At 40.2% G+C, this 21,666-nt stretch overlaps 1 protein-coding gene across 1 annotated transcript in view; it reads left to right on the plus strand.

The window, feature by feature from the left end:
• Nucleotides 1-12,862: 12,862 nt before the first annotated feature.
• The window catches only part of RBFOX1 (RNA binding protein, fox-1 homolog 1), a 1,970,253-nt gene continuing 1,961,449 nt past the window's right edge, over nt 12,863-21,666 (plus strand). Inside the window, exon 1 of the mRNA XM_019540075.1 lies at nt 12,863-12,889. The gene's annotated coding sequence lies outside the window, so the exon portion shown is untranslated. The remainder of the gene's footprint in view (nt 12,890-21,666) is intronic.

A 21,666-nucleotide genomic window follows, 5' to 3' on the forward strand; every position in this document is an offset into this window, starting at 1 on the left:
CTTATACTTATCTATAAGGAATAGAGAGGGAAAGAAAAAGTCAGAAATGGTTGGGGAAGGGGAGGGAATGAATTTAAAAAAAAAATGAAAAACTGGGGTTTTGCTACACCACCAGGGTGGATAAGCAAGCACCCCAGGCAGTCCTAACTGGGTGCCAGCATTACACTTGCTCTGGGTCAGGTTCCCCCCATATGCTCATACAGCTTGGATGGTATAGGGTTGCCAACTTTATTCCAGGAGGTTTCCAGAATGCCAATGTTCCCCTGACATAGAATGTTAATGTATCTGCATGCTTGCATATACCAGTTTTGGATTATGGTGCATAGACTTCATGTGAGGAAAACAAATGCATATTACTATTACATTTCAAAAACCCACTGGACTCCTATATAAATCAGATTCAACACTTAATATTCATTTTAATGAATGCCCTATCATTTATCTCCTGGGTGACTCTAAGCAGTCTCCTGAAAATTTATATCTAATTCATAGAGACTCCAGGTCACACACAACAGTCTGACAGGCCCTCTTTAGCAACTTCCTGATGAAGATTCCCCCCCAGCTTGCAGGGCCTGTGTTTATATGGTTCTCTGGCCCACCTGCTTTCCAAAGTAGTCACAGGTGATTCCTAATCGCAGTCTCAGGCTACCCTCTTGCTATTGGGCCAGTGGGGCTTCTGTGTAAGCCCCCAGCTCCTGTTATTGATGTCACTACTGGCTCCAGGGTGAGTGTTTGCACAAGTTTTTATCTCAGTCTGTGCCTGGGCTTGTCAAGGGTCCCAGGGTTACCCCTAGGTCCCCCCACTTAGTAATGGGGTAGGACCCCTGTTACAGTAACTTCAAAAACTAAAAAAGCATTTTTTCAAGTATATTTTGATGTATAGACACCAATTTAAAGAACATCTCATGAAAAGCTATGTAAAAGCAACAGAACAAAGTCTTTGAGGATTTGTTTTTATTTATTTATTTAACCAAGCCATTTTTAGTCATATTCTCTTCCAGTAATCACAAATTCATAGAAATTAGAAATAATAACAATTTCAGACATTGAGCCAGTTAGCTGTATCAAGGGGCAGATCCATATGAGTGTAGTGGCACAGACACTCCCTCTCCCCACTTCCGCAGCATATGTCATGTGTCAGGGGCTCTGGTTCTCCAGAGTCCCAGATGCCTGGCTTCCCTTTGGTGTTCAAGGTATGGACTCAGATAGGACACTTAAGGAGACCAATCAAGAAGAAGGAGAGGAAGAGGGGGGACCCATCAGCCACTCCTACCATCCTTGGCTGACTAGAGGTGGGGAGGAACCCCAAGACCACTCTTGTCCCACTCCAGCAAGGGGCTTCAGGGTGCAGCTACATGGGGTTCAACTGCCTCTGGAGATGGTGGTGGTGGCAGGCAGTTCCTCCATTCCAACACCTGCTTTTAGCCAGAAGGGAAAACCCAGAGGGACAGATAGAGGGTAGGAGTGACAGAAAGGAGGGGGAGGGTGACATGCCCCCTGTGGCTGTTGTCCTTGTCTAAGCCTGACACCTTACCCTGCTGCCCACATACACCCTGGGGCAGGAGGAGATCTGAGTGTCCTCCCCATCAGCTGCAGAAAATGGTGGTGACAGGTGGGATCCCCTCTTCCTGTGCCCAGAGGTAAACCCCAGGCAAAGCCTGCTGTGGGGGGAGGAGGGGAACAATGGAAGGGAAGGGGAGAGAAAATGTGTGCACTAGAGGGAGGTGTGTGCACTGCTGAGAGCTGGTGGGGAGATGGAGTCTTGCCTGCTTTAGGAACTCAAAAAAAGGTCCCTGGTCTTTCAACAGGGAGTCGGAGGGGGATGTCATGGCTGGGCTTCAGCCACCCCTGCAGTGCCACTGGCATCTCCCACTTCCTCCTTTTGGAGTTCCTAGCTTTGCCAATGGCTGTATCAGTTATTTATAATTTAGCTTTGCATTTTATATAGCATTTTCAGTTGTAGGATCTAAACAGAGTCAATATTAACTGAGTCTCCTTTATGAAGTATTTGAGGGAAACTGCCTATGTGTGTTTTACCAATCACTGAAAGGATTGCATGGGTCAGTTAGACTGTAAACCTAGAAAACCACAATGGCATTTTTTTTTTTTTTTGCAGAAACTGAATTTATGAATAATTAGAATACCTATTTACATTAGTTTATCTGTTTTCTTGTTAATCATAATTCATCAGTGCATTTTAATATATCTGAACTGTCTGCTTTTAATGGGCACTTATGTACTGGCTTTATAGCTAGATTTCCATATGCAGTCTCATAATCAGAGGATCCAGACAGCTTGAGTGAAACAGTTTGCAAACTGATGGTGCATCTTTTGGGAGACAATATAGTCACTTGCAAGTTCTTTTTTTTTCTTCTTTTTTTTAAAGAAAGCCCTTTTATTCTAAACACAGGGTTCAGTGCCAATTTGCGTGCTTGTGCAGCTGTTATAGACATTACTGCCTATGTTTTTTGTTGGGGTAATGATTGATATTTTAAGGTCTGTGACTTTTGGTTGTCTGTGTGCCTGTCACAGTGGGGAAATTCAGTTACACAGAGATGCATTAAAATTTCCTCATACTAGAAACTGAGCCACCTCATGTAAATGCATGTGTTTTAATGCACATTTGTTCCTTTTTCAAGTGAAGTTAATTTACATAAATGATTTCAACTTTTTTAAAATTTAAATTTATTAAAAGATCGTGGCAGTCTAGAGTTTTTGTCCATTTATAAGGACTGTGCTGAAAATTCTCATTCTGCAGGCTATAAACATGGCCTACTTTCTTTTGTTTTAGTGGAAAGAACAGAGGGATGAGTGTTACTATAAAAAGATTTCTTGAAGCCTTCACAAACAGAGGGAAAAAAGAAATTCCAAGTCTGTAGTATTTAAAATCCATTTTAGTTCAGAGTTTTGACTCAGCCAAAGGTAGGATGGGTGGTGGAGGAGAATCTGTTGTCACATAGATACCATGATTGATGGCTATCTAGCTCTGCCGTTAATCAATAAACTAGTAGGAACATGTATAAGGTGATCAAACTGTGTAAGTTAACATTTCAGAGTAAGATTTAGGTTCCTGAAACTCAATCCCTGTTAGAATTAGATAAGAATTAATTTTTTGGCTGTTTTTCCTATTTCTGTAGGGAGATTTGAGGTGAATTTCATTTCCATTGCCAAGGGGTCACTCTTAGAAACCATCCAGAAGGCAAATGATTAAAAAAATTAATTATCCTTTAGTTGGGCAAGAGGTTGCCTCAGTGTATTGTACCATGAAGAAGCATTTATACACATCTGAAAGGTAAATGTAGCTTATTGCCTAATTAATCATAAACAGCTGGTATTAATTTTGACCAAATCCATTTCTAATATATTTAAGATTTTATAAGCAGAGTGTATGACACACCCTGGCCTCAGATTCAGCTAGGCAGACATTTGAGAGACACTCCTGGGGTATTCTCACATCTTTAGGTTATCCTTCAGTCACAACTTCCTCTCTGCTGTCTTCAACTTCACCACTGAGAACAGACTGAGACTCACCAAGGGGCCAGCTTCTTGGCTTAAGGTACAGCAGCTTTACCCACCTGCCCCAGGTCTTGCCAGCTCTTAGCAGAGGTGATTTTGCTAGATATAAGACTCACATCCTTGTTCGGTCATATGGTAAAAATGATAAATCTCCCTTCCATAGACGAGACCTCCCTCTAGGGTCAAGTGCTCTGAAATCACATGTGTCACTAATAATAAGTAGTTATAAAAGATAACAAAAATGTATTATAAACGTGAGAAATCAGAAATTAGTAACTATATGCTGAGGTGCGGGGAAAGCCTGAAAACAAAGAGATGGACAGCAGAAAATCTCAGGAAAAGCAGCAGGAGAGACTGAAAGGCAGCAGGGCAGCGAGAAAGCAGAGATGGGCAGCAGAAAGGTACAGGGAAAAAGCAGTAGGTGGCACGGGAGGCTGAAAGGCAGCAGGGACAGCATGAAAGCAAGGAGAGGCTGAGAGGTGGCAGAAAAGGGGAGATGGAATTGGGAGGAGATCGGGAAACTAGCAGAGACGGGGGAGTGGAGCTGAGAGAGAGAGAGAACGAGGCTGGAATTTAAGATAGGGAAGGGACTGGGATTCAGTAAAACATGACCCAGCTTGGGGTTGCAAATGACAGTGGTTTTATTGAACAGGGGAGATGGTGACACAATGTCTTTTTGGTTTCCTTCCGCACACCCACCCACACAATGATAGCAAGGGTTAGAGAGGCTTGGTGCAGGGGCTGAAGTCCACTGAAGTCCAGGAGGAGAGAGAGAGACAGAGAGAGAGAGAGAGAGTCCACATTGTGGGAGGAGTTGTGCAGGTAATATCTACCTATCCCAGGCTGAAAAGAGGTCCTTGTCCAGTCGGTGTTGTCCAGAGGAGAGTCACTGGCAGGGTGTCTGGGTGGATAGGTGGTGTGGCATGGTGCTGGTCCAGATGGAGAGGGCACCCCTCTGGGTCTGTCTTCACTGCCCCTTTTTATAGGGGCAGACCTTTTGTGACCCTAGTGACAGGAGGCATGCCCAGGCAAGGGTCAGCCCCTGGTGTACTGAGCATGTGTGCTCCTTGCAGGGTTGTGCAGTGTCAGGTGTCTGTAATGGCGGGGTATGATGGTAGAGTTGCTGGTTCTGCAGGGTCTTTTGTCTTTCAAATGCTGGGTTCCTGTCTCTGTTCCTGCGTGAGGTCCCTGGTTCCTGAATGAATCAATGCGATGTGATGGCTCAGTCATCACAGGTCATTCAGTAGAGGCCTGCTACCATTGTATTTCAATCATTCCCAATCATTCTCATTCATCCAGGAACCAATTTATGTGGGAGGGGTACGTGACTCATACAGTTGCAACATGGGATGCCCAGGCAGAGGACAGAAGATGGAGGCTTGACATATAAAATGGAAACTTGACATTACTTTGGTTCACTTACAAACAGGGGCCAGGACCATACAGTATCCATTTGAAACAATAAAAATCAATACAAAAATGATAATAATACAACAGTAACAATCAATACAAACCTAATAATTATACAATATAAAACAGTGGATATCCAAAACCAAAAACGTGCTACCAAAATAAAAATATTAAAGCTTATCTGAAGTCTGAGCTCACTTATACTTATCTATAGGGAATAGAGAGGGAGAGAAAAAGTCAGAAATGGGGAAGGGCAAGGAATGCATTTTAAAATAAATTTTAAAAAAAAAGAAAAACTAGGAGTTTTGCTACACCTTTATGCCCAGAAAATTTTTGACAAACACTTGTTCTCATTGCAGGGCTTAAGATAGTAACTCTCCACCATTTTAGACTCAAGCCATCCCATAAAACTTTTCAAAACTTGGGAGCTCCACATTTAAAAAGCAGATATAAATATAAGCATTATCATGGTATTATTAATTAATATGCTATTTACTGTATATTGACTCATTATAATTATATTCACCCTGCTGTTATCACCACTGTGGCTAGGGGGAATTAAACTATGTACCTCTGCAAAGCTAGATTGGGAAGTGGCTGTGGCAAGAGCATGTGTTTTTGATGCCCTTCCATGTCCCCCCCCCGCTTCCCAGTTGGAAGCAGGACCATGGAGCAGGTGGAATTGTTCTGCATGCCCCAGTTTTCAGGAGGCATATTGCAGCTGTACTAAGAAGCAGCTTCAGTAGAAAGGCAACCTGTCTGCTTTACGGTATGTAACCAGGCACACCATTTCTGCTGCAGCTCTTCCTGTGCCACCTGAAAACAGGCATGCAGGGCAGCTCCATCCCATAGCGGTGGCAGCCTGGAGAAAATGCTGAAGTCCCCAGGTAGACCTTCCCCTCATACCACAGTTTCACATTAGCAGCGGCAGTGACAAAGTTTACCAGTCTTGTGGCACCTCTGGTGGGTTCTTGTAACAGGTTGAGAGTCATTGACTTAAGGATTTATTCTTCTCTAGCCAATTCCATTCTTCTATAGAATTCTTGGGGATCAAATATTATGCATATAACTTCTTGGCCTCTAATATATATCTATTTGACCAGTCAGGCATCTTTACTGGAGTGTTTATACTCTTTCAGAAAGTAAAAATCGCTAGTCCAATCTTTCAGTTCCAGTCAAATACTATTTGGGTAGAAGATTCTTTTCCTTAAGAAGAATGTTCTTTGTCTGAGTCAGAACTGATGGTAGGGGTGATATATTTTATTAGAGCAACTAGATGTTTACCAAAAAAAATCTTTTTTTGCATTCTTTCAGGCACAGGCACCCTTCTTCAGACATACGAGAAAAGATTGTAAAGTTCTCCAAGGTAGAAATGAACATTCATATTTCATAGGACAGTTGAAGGTGTGGTAAAATCTCCTGTTTAGAACAGTTCATTTTATGCAGAGTAGGCTTAGAGAAAATTGGAATAGTTGGTTTACCTTGATGCTGGATGTAAGCTGGATGTAGAGTCATATTTCCTTGTGGTTATGATGTTTTATATTTCACAGAAGAGTAAAAAGATGGAATGTTCTCTTGGGCAGGAATTTCTTATGTGGTGAGGTATCTCTGGGCTCTTTGATCATCCAAATTACCTTGAACAAATGCAGGAGCAGGGTCTCAGGTTTCAGGTAGTAAAACTTGCTTCTTCTTTGTAAAATTATAAAGATTTCATTTTAAAAAATGGCTTTCACTTCTGCCCAGGAGAACTTTTACAATCTTTCCTCTTGTGGCTGTACCCGAAAGCTTGCAAATAAAAACATTTTTGTGTAAACATCTAATTGGTCTAATAAAACATATCACCTCCACCATGAGTACCGATTCCTTTTGCCTCTAGACCAATATGGCTACAACCTGGATACCTTGCCTGTGTCAGGTTTTGATGCCTCAAGTCCCTCCACACCCAATATGAATAGCTATACAAATGTAAATTTCTCAGTGTTTACTTCTCCAGACTGTCTAGATTTGATCCATATAAGTGTGAATAGTCTTGTCTTTCTTTAATGTCTTATCAGCCCTCTTTGACTGGCTATCATATAAGAGCATAGAAATGCATCCATATCAAATACAGTCATGCAAACAAAGAACAAAACTAGACATAACTTATCTTTAGCTTTGTATAGACATCAGACCCCCTAGACCGTAAACCTGATTCAGGGAAACATATATGACATTCCATGATCATTCACCAATGTGTGAGTTCATGGCAGTGGCTTATAGTTATAAAATATTAGCATAGGTTATTTGTTTGGCTGGAAATGTTGATGTTATTGTACTAAATTATCAAGAATTAGTTTACTATATTAAAAATGCATTATCTTCCCTCTCCCCCCACTCCTGTCCACCACTATTACAAATAACATCCAAACGATAGTGCATATATACTTTAATAATGGAACAGAGAAAACTGAAAAAAAATGTTTAACGTACAGTCAATTTTATTATATTCTTTTAACAAAAATAGTTCCAACAAGTAAGTACATTCTGCTCAATAGCATGGATAAAATGACTGTGAATCACAATCAGAAGCATGTTCTGTGTCTAGAGGCACCAGACAAAGGACTGCTCCAGGCAAATGAATGAGAAAGACGTGTGAGAGATTGGTCTTGCATATCTCTTGTCACACAGGTGAATTATTATATTATTAAATGTGGTGGCACAGCAATTATTAGATGTTAATTTAGGATGGCTAGGGGCATGTCTACATGTTCATTAATGCACCGTAGTTACTGCACATTAAGTTTAGTACTTGGATAACCAAGTATTAAATCAACGTGCAGTAATTTGCACTACTGTGCAGTTGCGCTAGCACATGAGTTTTTAGTGGCATTTACTGAGCAGTCGCCTAATACTACCGAGCAGTAGTGCATTAGCATGCTTTTTGCCCAGCACATTACTGTGCAATGTTATTAGGCTACTGCACAGTTAGCGTCTCATGTAGACATGGCCTAAGTGCAGAAAACATAGTAAAAGTTGTAAAAAAGACCTTTATGAACCAAACCTTTTTCTAAGATTCAGATTTGTTCAGTTGAATAAGCACACATTCAAACACCCTGTCAGAATTTCATCCTTGGCATCCTCCTCCATGCAAACCTTAATTAATATCCTGTAAAAAAAAAATCTATGCAAGAGTAACTGCAGGGCTGGCTCCATTCAGATCTTGATTTCATTCAGGGTACTCAAGGAGTATGAAATCTTAGTGTGCAAAAGTTGCAGAACCAGCTCCTTTGTGCATATGAACAAAGAATACTAGTTTTGTGGTCTTGCATGGCACATCTCCATAACAAATGAAGCTTTACCTCTAAAATGAGAGACAATTTTTTCACAATTTCTTATATTCTCCTGTGTTTCCTGGAAGAATAACAATGGGACGTGACTGCCCACTTATCTTCATGTTTTACTGTGGCCTGTGCACAAAAGTTCAATAATATTATACAGTATCATTCATGTTTGTCGTCTTTTAAAAGTATCTACCTCCCCTCCCCAACAAAAAGGTGAGTTAAATCTCACACTTAAAAATTTATTCCAATAAAATGACTTGAAAGAACATCTGTCATTTGTTGACAGAAACAGCACTCCAGTTACCTTGCTAACATCAATGATGAGAAATATCCTGTCTATTATATTGTCAATGACAATTCCAATCCTGATAACTTTTTTACATGAGATTCAAGGAGTATGTCAGTTGTCAATATCTTCTCTGACTATTAAGCCAAATGAGTTTGCAAATATTTATGGGTGGATCTAAGATTTTGAGAAGGGGGTGCAGATGGCATGGTTCATCATTGCAAAACAAACACATTTTTTTCAAGGTAAAAAGAAACTAAAAGCTTTGCTGGTATGCTTTTTTTTCTGAAGAGCTGGGAGCTGGGGTGGGTGGGGCAGCCATGGGGGGGCTCAGAGAGTGGGCAGGGGTCAGAGGGTGCTCAGGGGAGCTGGGGGAGCAGGTAGGGGATGGGGCCTGGCAAGTGTCCCCCATGGTCCCCTCTCCCCTCCTCTACCCACCTCCTCCGCCCCCTGCTTACCAGCACAGAGTCTGGGTCCAGCAGCAAGCGGGGACTGCCCGAATCTTCGAAGCTTTCTGAATTCAGAGAGCTTGAAGTCAATTCAGATCTTTTAAATGGTCTCCTGATTTGATTCAGATTTGGAGATTTGGCTGTTGAATCAGGCCAAACCTCCTCTGAAACGAATCAGCACCCAAAGCTTCACACAGCCCTATGAATTGTGTACTGTTCTGGTATGGCAAATAATATGTTCTTTGGTTTATGTAATCTAACGGAACTTAATACGTGCATACACTTTCCCATAAATATAGCTCATTCTGTACTGAAATCCAGTGAAGTCCTGTCACATTAATGTAGATATTGTTTCATTTCTGTGTGTCCCTCTGTATTTGTGATGTCTGCTCGCTATATAGAGGAAAATTTCAAAGTGAATTTTCAGAGGTAGCAGATATCCAGTTTGGGTGCAGCTGAATTATTTCTTAATTAAAACTTCCATAAGAAATAACTTTCATGTGACTTTATATCTCAAAGCCATTATTACTTGTCTAGGACAGGAAACCCTCACCTAAGTTGTGAATTTCCCTGATTAAGTCACAGCTTTCTTAAGTAAGAAATAAAATGCTAGCAACACAGCAAGACAGAGTAGAAGAATTGAAAGCTTCGTGAAAATCATAGGAGAGAACAATAAAGTATTGCAAGTGAGACAGCCTACAAAAGAACACACAAGCAGTGTGAGACAGTGAGAAGAAGCTTTGAGAGATGTTGTTGATGGTGCAGTTCCCTTTTTTAAGTCTGGCTCTATTAGTTAGCCTACTAGATCCACAAGGCACTGTCACTAGTTCGTAGGAGACAACAGATGTTTGAAAGAAAAGGGAAAAAAAATTACTTGTTCTCACATTTTAGATAGAGGAAGAATTTTTAAAGTATTTTAAGAACCCAGTCCTATACTAGCAAGGGTATTTGGAGAATTGTTGAAAGCTGGTGAGATATAAAAGACATTTGATTCTAGCCAGCTGTTTGTAAGTAAAGACTCAAGTGATAGCAATTTGTAATATTCAATAAGTAATGTTAGATTCTGCTTTTGTAGAGCTCCATTCAGAAATCATCCCTACATTGTTAATTGCTGTTCTGAAAAGGGGTTGACTGAGATTAGATTGATCTAAATGCCTACTTGTGCAAGGCAGGTATAACTCAGGTCAATCTAAAGTTACTTCACTTCCAGAGGCAACCTAACTTTAGATCAGGCATGGCATTGTTACGGTGTTCTGGATCATGTATTAAGTCAATCTTTTGCTTATGTTAACAAAAAACTTGTGAGAATAGTGAAATAAATTTTGCATTCATGAATGATACAGCTTTAAATTCCTTTCATCTCATTAAATATTGGCAGTGATTGCCTTAGCACAAAAAACCCACAATAAAAATAGGAGTGAAAAATTGCCTGACGCACAGTTGGAAGCCAGTGTTAATGTAGACAAGGATCAGAATATCATGCAGGAAGAACTGGATGACGTTGAAGACTGGAATAACAAAAGTGGAATGAAATTTAATAGAACCAAGGGTCATGCACTTAGAGATTAATAACAAGAATGGCTTCTATAAGATGGGAGTTCCTCTGTTGGAAATGACAGAGGAAGAGAAGGACTGGGTGTATTAACCAATTATAGGATGACTCTAAACTACCAGTATAGGATAGTCAAATAAAAGACAAAAGCAATCTCGGGTGTAATAGGCGAGGCATTTCCAGCAGAGAAAGGGAATTATTAATGCTGCTATACAAGGCAGCAGTGAGGTCTCCTTTGAAATACCGATACTGCTCCTTTTTCAAGAAAGATTAATTCAATCTGGGAATGAAATGTGGAGAACAGTTGCTAGGATGATCAGGGGAAGGAGCAGTCTATTTTACAGAGGAAAACTAAAAAAGCTTTTCCTGTTAAGCCAATCAAAATGGAAGTGTCAAAGGAATCTGGTTGCTCTGTACTGATGAGTTTGGTGGTAGGGTAAATGCCAGGGAGGGAAAAGACCAGTTTTAGGTGAAAGACTGTGTTGGCAGAAGAACAAATGAATTTAACTGGCCATGAATAAATTTAGGGTGGAAGTTAAAAGCCCTGAGTGAAGTCAGGTTCTGGAACAGCCTTCTGATAGGAGCAGTGAGGGTAAAAAAATGATTATCATTTTGAAGTGGAACTTCAGTTTGTGAAAAGGATTATATGATGTGGTTCCCTGCAATAATGGAAAACTGGACTTTTGATGACCCAGAAAGTTCATTTCAGTCCTGTGTTCCTGTGAATTCAGCCTTGAAGTATGACTTCAATGTGCCATATCTTTTTTTTCCTAGAACAGTTGATGCATATCAGACAACTTCAATCCAGCCCCCACTTTTGAAAACCCGTTGTCAGTCTTTTTTGATTACTTCCCCCTTTAGTGAACTGAGTCATGCTTGATGTCTTCACGATTCTTTCACCCACTCCTCCCACTCCCCAGAACCAAGCAATAGTGAAAGCATTAGGCAAAAAAAGTGTGTTAATTCACACAGATAGAAAGACAATTGTACTATTGTCATACAAAAGTAATTATAGTTAGGTACAGGCATTACATTTTTCAGGAGATTATTTTCTATAATGAACGTGCCCAAACTGTTTTCATCATTGCATTGCTTCCTTTAGAACACTTCAAAATTATAACCAAAAATTACGCCTCAAGCAATTTTTAAAACCTCCTTTAGAAAATATACCTTCTACAATGAATATAAAACAGCTTTCACAATTTTTGCAGAATCTGCCAAATTATTCTTACTTATTATTGCAAAATAGCCATGAATTGCTGCTAGGATTAAATAGCTGTACAATTTCAGGCAGTTATTTTATTTTAATGAGTTAAACTGTCCTTCCACTTATGCCTGACTTAAGTTTACAACAGTCACAAAAGAAGAAAGAACCACTGGTTCAAAAATTTCTTAAAAGATAGTGCAGTTTACATTTAGGTTATGATATGTACTTAAATACATTCCATAATACACTGATTGTAAATATGTAGGTCTAACTCTCACTTTATACCCCTCTGGTAGTTCAAAGGTATTTAAAATAGACCATTGGAAGGTTGCTTCATGTGACTAGAGAGCTATAAAGTAACACTAATGTAAATGTTTAGATAGAAATTTAAGAAAATTGAGATTCCTCAGCAACAACATTTTAACAAATCTCAAGAGACTGAATGATCTGAGGCTATAGGAATGAGCTGTGAATCTTTCCACTTTTGACATTTAATTTTAATCAGGTCATTGGAGTAACAAAATGTTTCTGTTGTACAATGGCTGTTCAAGGGACTATGGTCAGTCTGAAAACAGTTCTTGGTGATCTACAAGCTGGTACCAACTGGTATCCGTTTGGCAGTTCTGGAAAAGAGACCAAGATTTGGATGTCCCGAAAAGTAAACCTGCAACCTTATTGTTCAACAGTTATGCCAAACGTATCAGTGCTGCAGCTTATACAAAACCTATTTCCTGCACACAGTCTACTTGCATGACCATTCATTTGATTTAAATAAAATAGAGTGTGGGGACATTAAACACTTTGACCATATTAGAATCTATTCATATTGTATTTATTTTATTTAGATATTTATCCCATGATGGTCTTTTCCCTAAATTCATTTTTGTGCCTGTTCTAAATGGGAATATTAATTTACTTTTAATTTAAATCCCTTTCACCTTCTAATCAGGATGAGAGGTAAACAGTTATATCACCATGTTCAATGGTAGAAGGCTTTCTCCACTTTTCATAGCCTCAAGCCATAACAAACAATTGATGTCAGTTACTTTAAAAGGCAATTAATTCCATTATTGGTTTGTTGAATCAATGCTAATGCATTTTTCCTATAATTCGCAGGTTTTGACAACACTGGCTGCCAGCAAAGTTGAGGTAGGAAAATCTGTTTTATGCTGGTGGTATGCATATATGTATATATCTTTCTAGGTTCCTATTGTGGTGTTGGACTTTGCTTAGTCTGTGATTTTGGGTTTGATGATCACACGCTGGTTTAGAATGCTCTTGGTTTAGAATAGTTCTTACGCTGTTCTAGCTATTTTCATGGTAGTAGTATTAATTAAACTTTTTCCATGAGAAGACTAATTCACTGTTGTAATAATGAGCTCTAGTGCATAGTGAATTTCCTTCCTTATCTTCCGTCAGTGGCCTCTCTGTTTTGCTACACTTTTTCTCCTCCCACCACTTTTATTTCCAGGGTGCTGGATGCTACTGAGTCTGCTGTAATGGTCATTTGATTGGTTGGCAGTCAATTCTTTTCCTAGGTCCAAAGCTAGATTTCTTCATTTATTGGTAGTAACATTTGTGTTAGACAAGTGGAGCTTTCCTCAGTTTCTTGACATTCAAATACAAAAGAAGATGAGGGACAAGTTTAATTACACGGTAGAATTTTAATAAGATGAACTGTTGTTACAGTTGGCAATTATTCATAGAATGCCTGTTGGAGATAGGCTGGTGAAAGGCAATTGACTCTTTTCATGTATTAGATGTTTTTCAGTCCCAGTTTTGACTTATTTCTGGTATTCTTAGTGTTCTTCACATTGAACATGCTGACTTTTCTGTTCAGAGACAGATGATATTTGACTGCAGTATTTTAATGGCAAAGACTGAGTCAGATGGAGAGCATACACATTTCTTGCACACTAATAAGAAATTAAAAGCTGTCCTAGAATTTAAAATAGTATTATTATGCTATCTGACCATTTTGTTGAAGAGATGCATTATTGAATTCTGTGATTGTTGCTTCTAAATCTATATTCTATTAGAAGGACTAAAATTTTTTAAGTCTAACCTACAGTTAAGAGAAAACTGCAAATTTTCTGTTGAAATACACTAGGAACTTAGACTTATTTGTCATAAACTCATGAAAATATTTTTCTGATTATATAGAAGTCCTTCCTACAAAAACAGCATTTGCTTTTTCCAGTGGCATTCATGTGTATTACAGAACTTAAAGCTACTAAGAATAATGTTCATATAAGTTAGCTACTTATTTAAGCTGGCTTGTATGAACATTGACTTACCTAGGATTGCAAGGGTGTGGAGAGCGCAGCTGTTTCTGAATTTAAATGGTATCTAGTTATATAGCTAGAGAATATGAAAGCCCCCATTCTGAGGCTTTTGGGTCTTATTTTCTGTGAATTTGTACCTTTGACACGCATTCTTTTGCATATATCTCAGATGTAAGCTGAGAGACATTGTGTAGTGATTTCATGTAGCAGACTACCCTTCAAACAAATGCAATGCATAAAAGTTGAATGGATTTTGTTGGCTAAAATAATTACTAAAATGTATTTAGTAACTCTGTAACAGAGAGATGTTCATCAGGTAGTTGAAGCTTTTCAGCAAAGGTATTTATTAACCCCAGGTTATTTGTTTAATTTGCTTTAGCAGTGGTCTTCAATGCAGGGTTTCACAATTAATGGAGTACCTTTTGGATTTGGAATAATTGATTAGTGAACCAATACTTTGTGACAACTTCTGTTTCATTGCTGCTGTTATATTTATTGTATTTAGCTGCTGAATATCATTTGTTGTGCTTTTAATAATCTACCAGTATTCTTATTCAATGCACAGTTACTGACTCATTTAAATGTAATGTCAATTGGTAACTCAGAGAGCGTTTTTATTTGAAACTGGTCTCAAACTCACAGTAGGGAATTTGCGATATTCCCCAAAGCTAATGTTTAACTATAACAAACTGTATAGTTGACTCCGACTGCTGCCATCTGATACATTTTTAATATGAACCTTTGGTAAATTAAATTGCATTATTAAAGAGAATAGAAAAACTGTGCTGGTTACTTTAAAGTATAAGGACACAAATTTACTTGCATGCTATAAAGAAGCATATAATCTATAATTTATTATTTAGAGTAGTGGTACTCAACCTCTGGTCTACAGTCCAGATCCAGCCAACAGACCTGTGTCATCTGGCCCATGGAGTTCCCCATGGTTCTGGAATTTGGTCGTGGAGAGCCTATGGTAATTTAGTTTTGTGCACTAGATTGTGCTGGCATGCATTTGGGCTGGTGTACAGAATCAGTTTAGCATGAAGCTGGATCTGGGGGTGCAAAGTCAAGCCAGTGCATGGCCAGATCCAACATGTAGATACAGGCTGGTGTAATGGATTGCACCTGCAAACCAACCCCACATGGAATTGGGCCTGCAGCCTGACACGGTGTCACTCATCTGGCCTGCAATGCCACAAGGTCAGGAACCACTGATTTAGAGTAAAAGTACCATATTCAGGGCTAAATCCCACTTGTTTTACTCATCCAAGGATTGTACTATTCAAGTAGTAATGTGAGAAGGATCTCTCTTTCATTGTTTGGCTCTGATATGATGTGTTTATAATAAATTAGGTTCCCTCTACATGTGCAGGATAAGGCACGGTTGGATCTAATTCATATCCCACACAACCATGCCACCTGCCATGCCATGCATGGCAGGTGGCATGATTGTTCAATTGCACATTAGTTCCTATCATGCTGTATTGCCCATGCAGGGGAAGTTCGATCCCAGGCTCCCACTGCACCAGCAAAATGCAAGCTCCTGTGCCTGGGATCTCTCTTGGCTGAGGGGCTTCCAGCTGCAGAGGTGCCCCATGTACTCCAAGGCTAGGGACAGATGTTCAAAGGGCTGAGCCTGAATTGATTCAATCTTTGCAGGTTAGTCTAATCTGACTGGGCTGAACTGGTTTGAAACTGGACAGACATTCTCTTTGGACTGACTAAATTCAGGCACATGCCTGCAGTGGCTCAAGCTAGAAGCTGGGGGGGCACTACAACAACCCTCCTTTCCCTTCTGCAGGGAGCTCAGCTCATTAGGAAGATCTGGCTGCGTGGTCCCAGGCTTGTCCCTGCTGGCTGTTAAAGGGGTGTGTTACCAGCTTCCAGCCCTGGGCTAATATTCTCAGGCAAAGGGGGGAGGAGGTGCAGAGTGCAGTACATGCATCTGTTGATGATATGGAGCTTTTGAATCTCCCTTCCTGCTTTCTCATGCTGTCTGCAGCAAACTGTCAAGTGAGCAAGCCAGTAGGGGGCTCAAAGCAGTCTTTATCAGCCAATTAGCAAGAAAATAGCCTCTCTCCACATTACTTCAAACTTCTTTAACAGCTTACCAGCTGACCTGTTGATTAGCTCCAAAAGCCCTAAGTGATCACTGTTCTGTCCCAGTGAAATTGGAGAGTCACACACACAGACACCTTGTGGCATTAGCTAGCACAGAGTGTTTCTCAACCTCTTAAGTAGCAAGTAGCCCCTAACTTCTGAAAATGTTAATAAGTACCCCAACACTCAATTTTCTAGGTGATTTTATATTTACAGACTAATGCTGCCATATGTTGGAAGAAGGTCTGTGTATATAAGGCCGTGATATCACAGATGTCTGATCTGGTGTAGGTAGAGTCACCACCTTTTACACCAGTGATGCACAACTCAAGTATGTACCTGGGCTAGAGGTGATGCTGGCCAAAGCTAGGAGGGCTGAATCCAGTGCTGCACAAGTGCAGCATGCCAGCTTATTACTAGGGAATATAAAGTGTTGCACAATACTTTCATAGTTTTGAGAGGAGGAAAAGAGGGTGACTGAGAGAGAGAAGGAGGCAGCTGCTGCCAGCCACGGAGCCTGGGCTGTTCCCAGCCAGCAGTGCTGCAGGCAGCCAGGGCTCTGTGGTTGGCAGCAATTACCCAGAGCCTGGGTGCAGCCAGAAGGCTGATGAGAGCTGCTTAGTGGTCTGGCGGGTGTACATGCACCTTGGAGTGAATGATTGGGGGGGGGGCCCTGAGGCAGCGCAGTCTGGAAAAGCCCAGTGCTGCTGCCTTCCCACACCCTGGCTTCCACTTCATACTAGAAACTGCATGTGCGCCTCAGAGCAGAGAGTGAGGGAGGGTTCTCAAACCCTATCCCTGCTCTCTGCTGTAAGGTGTGCCTGCATTTGCTGCTGACACAGAGCTGATGCTGGGCTCGGGAGTCTGGTGCAGCTGTTTGTAGCCAGCCTGGGCTCTGGGCAGCTGCAGCAGTCAGTGGGCAGGATGCAAACAGCTGCACCAGGCTCTGCAGCCCCAGCATCAGATCCATGCTGGTGGTGACTGCACATGCTCCTCAGAGCAGACAGTAGGGATAAACCCACTCTCTGCTCTGAGCTGCCCATGCAGTCACCACCAGCATGGATCTGATTTAAGTCAAACTGGTTTATATGCACTGTATACTTGTTCTGTTACAGATTTAAACCAGTTTCTGATCTTTTAAACCAGTTTATGTGTAATGTACCGTATTTTTCGGACCATAAGAGGCACCTGACCATAAGACGCACCCAGTTTGACTCATACCGCTTGGTATTACTATTAAAGGGCACCAACCAACCTGACAGGCAAGGCTTTGCATGGCAGGAGAGACTATGTGTGTCTCTCCTGCCATGACGGGCTCCTTGCCTGCCTGTCAGGGCACTGTGCTGCATCACATAGTCCCGGCCGGGACGTTACCTGGTACCGTACCTAGCTGCCTCCTGTCTCAACGTTCTAATCCTGTCAGTCTGTCAGTGTCACACACACGCATGCAAGGGAGGCGTGCGCTGTGCCGATCATGTGACCTGACTGACTGACTGACATTGAGACTCCAGGAGGCGGGACTTCCCCCACCCCACAGCAATCCACAGCGTGGGAACGGCAGCGGACAGTAAGCGGGTGCATGGGACCGCAAACAAATGTTCTGGGGTACCACACCTTTGGACCATAAGACGCACCCTCATTTCCCCCCCACTTTTGGGGGGAAAAAAGTGCGTCTTATGGTCCGAAAAATACGGTATGTCCCTCACCCAAGAGTTCGGTTGGGGACTGTAGTTGCTATCATTTTCCAGGCCTGGGAAACTCCAAATCTGGAAGCCATGAACCTCCAAGTCTGGAAGATTACTGCAGCCATGATCCCCCAGGCCTTAGGGTTTCACACAGCCTCAGGATAGCCATGAGTGCTGGGATCCAGCTGGGTCCTGTACCCAGTGTCCACAGCTGTAGGACTCTGCATCCCTGTGCTTCTGGGACCCAGAGTTAGCAACTGCTGAGGCTGAGAGCACCTTGGTTGTGTGGAACTAGTTCTCCTAGTCCTGGCTCGGCATGGTGCCTCCCTGTGCTCAGTTGACAGGGCTTCTAGTCACAGCTACATGTGTACATTAAGCTTGATAGCAACCACCTAGAAAGTTAGTATACGTCTTTTGAAGTCTCACTTTATAGCTTGTTGGAGGTTTTTATGGTGTGATAGCTATTTTGCATGTGTAACTGGTTTTAAGGTATTTGTGCAATTAACCAGTTACATGTTACACACTGGTAACATGTTAAGGGGAACTTATAGGTAGAAAATCTCATACTATATGGCTTATATGAGTTTTTTCTTTCTTTAACTTCCCCCGTCCCCCTGCACATACTTGTTATGTATTTGTGCAAGTAATGCGTTCAGTTTTGTAAATGGTCTATTTTGTTTTGTTATTTTTGCAAAATATTACCATTATAACAATGACTCTTGATCCTAAGATTGCATAAACTTCTATGAGCAATGCAGACTCATGAGTGCCATATGTTGTTTGCTTAATTGACACTTTTGTAATTGTCATGCTAGTGGTTACCACATTTAACAGCTGCATTAAATAAACCCTTAATGAAATATTTTCCTTGTGCTTCAGTCCATGAGAAAACTAACACAAATCTGTAAAAATATATCAATAATTTTATGAGAGTGTGTGATCCCATATCAGGAAAACTCCTAAAAATATGCTTATGTTCATCCTCGTTCAGGACAACCCTTAAGTATGTGACTAACTTAAAGTTGTTGAAGGCAAAGGCCATGGCCCATATCTGCGTGGTAAACTTAGACTGCCTGGCAGTGGTACTTTTGAACATGCTGATTTGCATCTAGGGTGCCTCCTAAACCATGTGGGTTAATTAATGTTATTGATAGACAGTACCAGTTGGCCTGCCTATGGCATTACACACACAGCTACACTCCTTCTAGTTTAGAAAGCAACCTGACCAGCTAGATTCATCAAGGTTAACTTGTAGATATGTGATCCCAGTTTGTTCAGGTGATTTCTTGAATGAGGACAAACAGTAGTTCTACTGAATTCAAGATAACCACTCAGTCATAGCTACTATACCTGATGGTAAATTAGCAAGATTGGGGTTATGGCTTTTAAACTCCACAGAGTAGAAACCTTGGGTGAAATCTAAGTCTCACTGAAGTCATGGTAAAATTACCACTGATCCCACTGGTTTTTCACCCCTCCTGCTTAAATAATGTGCAATATACTATGCATAATGTCCTACAAAATTGGTATATGTTCTTGATATCAAATGTTTGTAAGAACCTGTTTTTTATGAATGGCAAATAGCAGTTCATTAAACTTGAAGGTAAGTGTCTATGTTGTTTTGGTTTGGATGCAGGTTAACCTCTGTTTTATTTGTTAATATTTTGTGGTATGTTTGGTTGTTGTTGTGGGGTTCCTGTGACTTTTCTTTCCTGTAGGCCTAAACCTTGAAAGCTCTGAAAAATGTCAAGGAGAATAAAACAAGAATGTTGCCTTCTTTCACTTTTCTGTTGGGATAATGCAATAACTCACTCAAACTCCTTAATTATTTGTTTCTGTGTAGTATTTGGTTCCTTGTGTATGATCTCTGTTCTTCGAGACAAAAGCACAGACCTGTGTAATGTGCTTCCTTACTATTTGCTTTCTAAAGACCTCATTTATTTGAATTGTTATAGACTGCTGTTCTTGAACTGTGTATCCAAATAGTCTTATGATTTGTGTAATCCTGGTGGTTTACTTAGCTGTTTTTTACTGGATTTTGTACAAATCTGACACAGAAAAACCTGAAGAAAACACATTTTCATTTCTGTTTAATATTTAAGAAAGAGAAAAACATCTTCTTTTTTTCAAAATCTAGTTGCCACAACCCAAATGCAGATAAATAAATATGTGTAGAGGGAGCTGTCAAGTAATCCCAAAGACCTTTCTTCCATATTTTATCACAGAGGTGCAACAAATACTGACAGAGTCAACCCTTCAGGCAGTGAAACCTTCCATGAATAAATGCTAAATCTGTCCATACTATGTCTTTTAGTGTCTTACGCTTGTAAATGTTCAAATTACAAGCTTTTTAAAAAGAATATCTTGTGCATATGAATTCCAATAAAAAGATTTTTATCACTAATGGCTCAGCTCTCTTCACAATAATACATTTAATGGGGCATGGTAATGTCATTACAAAATAGGGTTTAGAAAAGAGTAGAATGCAGCTATTTATTAGTTTCATTGCAATAATACAAAGCATTTTGTGATTCCATTTCCATATGCAGATTTCAATGGTGGAGAATTTTGGCAATGACGTTTCTTAAGTTGTTTAAATGTAGCATATTTGGGTCACATGCATTTGGGAAAAAAAGCACTCCCTGTGAAATATTACGTTCCAGTCCTAAGTCAGTATTACTTAGTCTTGTGTTGCTCCATATGGAGTTAGGGGAGAGGAGAGGAAGGGGAGAATACAAGTAATGTGGGCTTTGCTATCTTTCTGGAAGGGAATAGGGAAAGAAGGAAAATGAACGCTTTTTAAAATCAGCACAGGGCCATGATCAGGCATAAATTTCCAGTGTTACACTGTATTGCATACTTGTTTAAATGTTTTTTAAACTTAGATTAACTTAATTACATGTTAAATGGGGATAGAATAATTTTTGGGGAAGTCAGTGATAGCTTTTCCTATTTGAGAGTAAGAAGAATATAGAAAAATATGGGTAACAGATTCTTGGCAGAATAATTTCTTATTCTAGATACCCTGCTATATTATCATTCTAGCCCTATTGGTAGCATTATAATCTTTACTGTATTTGTTTGTTTGTTTGTTTTTGTTTTTGAAAGACAGGAAGAGGAAAAAAAGTTTTTTCCAGAAGTATGGCTGCATAGAGCAGGAACAGAGCCTAATCTTAAAACAACTAACCTTCCTTTTCTGCTTCAGCTGTGAAATAGGAGGCGAGAGATCAGGAGAAGCTAGCAGATGGAAAATTGCCTTAAGAAAGAATAGCTTGTTGGTGGAACATCAAGACCATTAAAAAACACATGGTTGTTAATATCTATAGAGTGGGGAACAACTGAGTCAACTGACCCCTCAGTTGCCTGAATAGTAATACAACAGCACTGTGGGTCAATAATACACTTCCACCTCCCTTCTTCCTGAAAGAATAAGTGGGGAAATCTTCTTGTTTTCTGTATCTAATGTAGACCTCAGTGGTTGTAGGACACTAATTTTTTTTTGGTTGTGTAAGTGATAGGAAACCAATGTTAGTAAATTCTGCTTTTGAATTTACTGCAACTCTGTATGTGGCTTCAGACAAGCAAGTTTTCCTTTCTCTGTCTATAGGCACTATTTCATTGTGAAGTTTAGGTATCTTAAATATATGAAGGATACACAGATTAAAGTTCAAAGTATTAATGCTAGAGCCTTAGGGTAAAATGGATCAAATTTAGTGGTTAACCTCACTGTCTTGCACCCTGAAATTCTGGTTCAACTTCATCGGGTACATACTGAAGATACTTCACATTTACAGTTTTTCCTCAGTTTAGAACAGCTTGAGGAATACATTTTTGCCCAAAATTTTCCCATGCTTTG

This window comes from Crocodylus porosus, unplaced genomic scaffold (genome assembly GCF_001723895.1).
Source record: "Crocodylus porosus isolate Cpor-Errol unplaced genomic scaffold, CroPor_comp1, whole genome shotgun sequence".
In the NCBI taxonomy this organism is placed as follows: Eukaryota; Metazoa; Chordata; order Crocodylia; family Crocodylidae; genus Crocodylus; species Crocodylus porosus.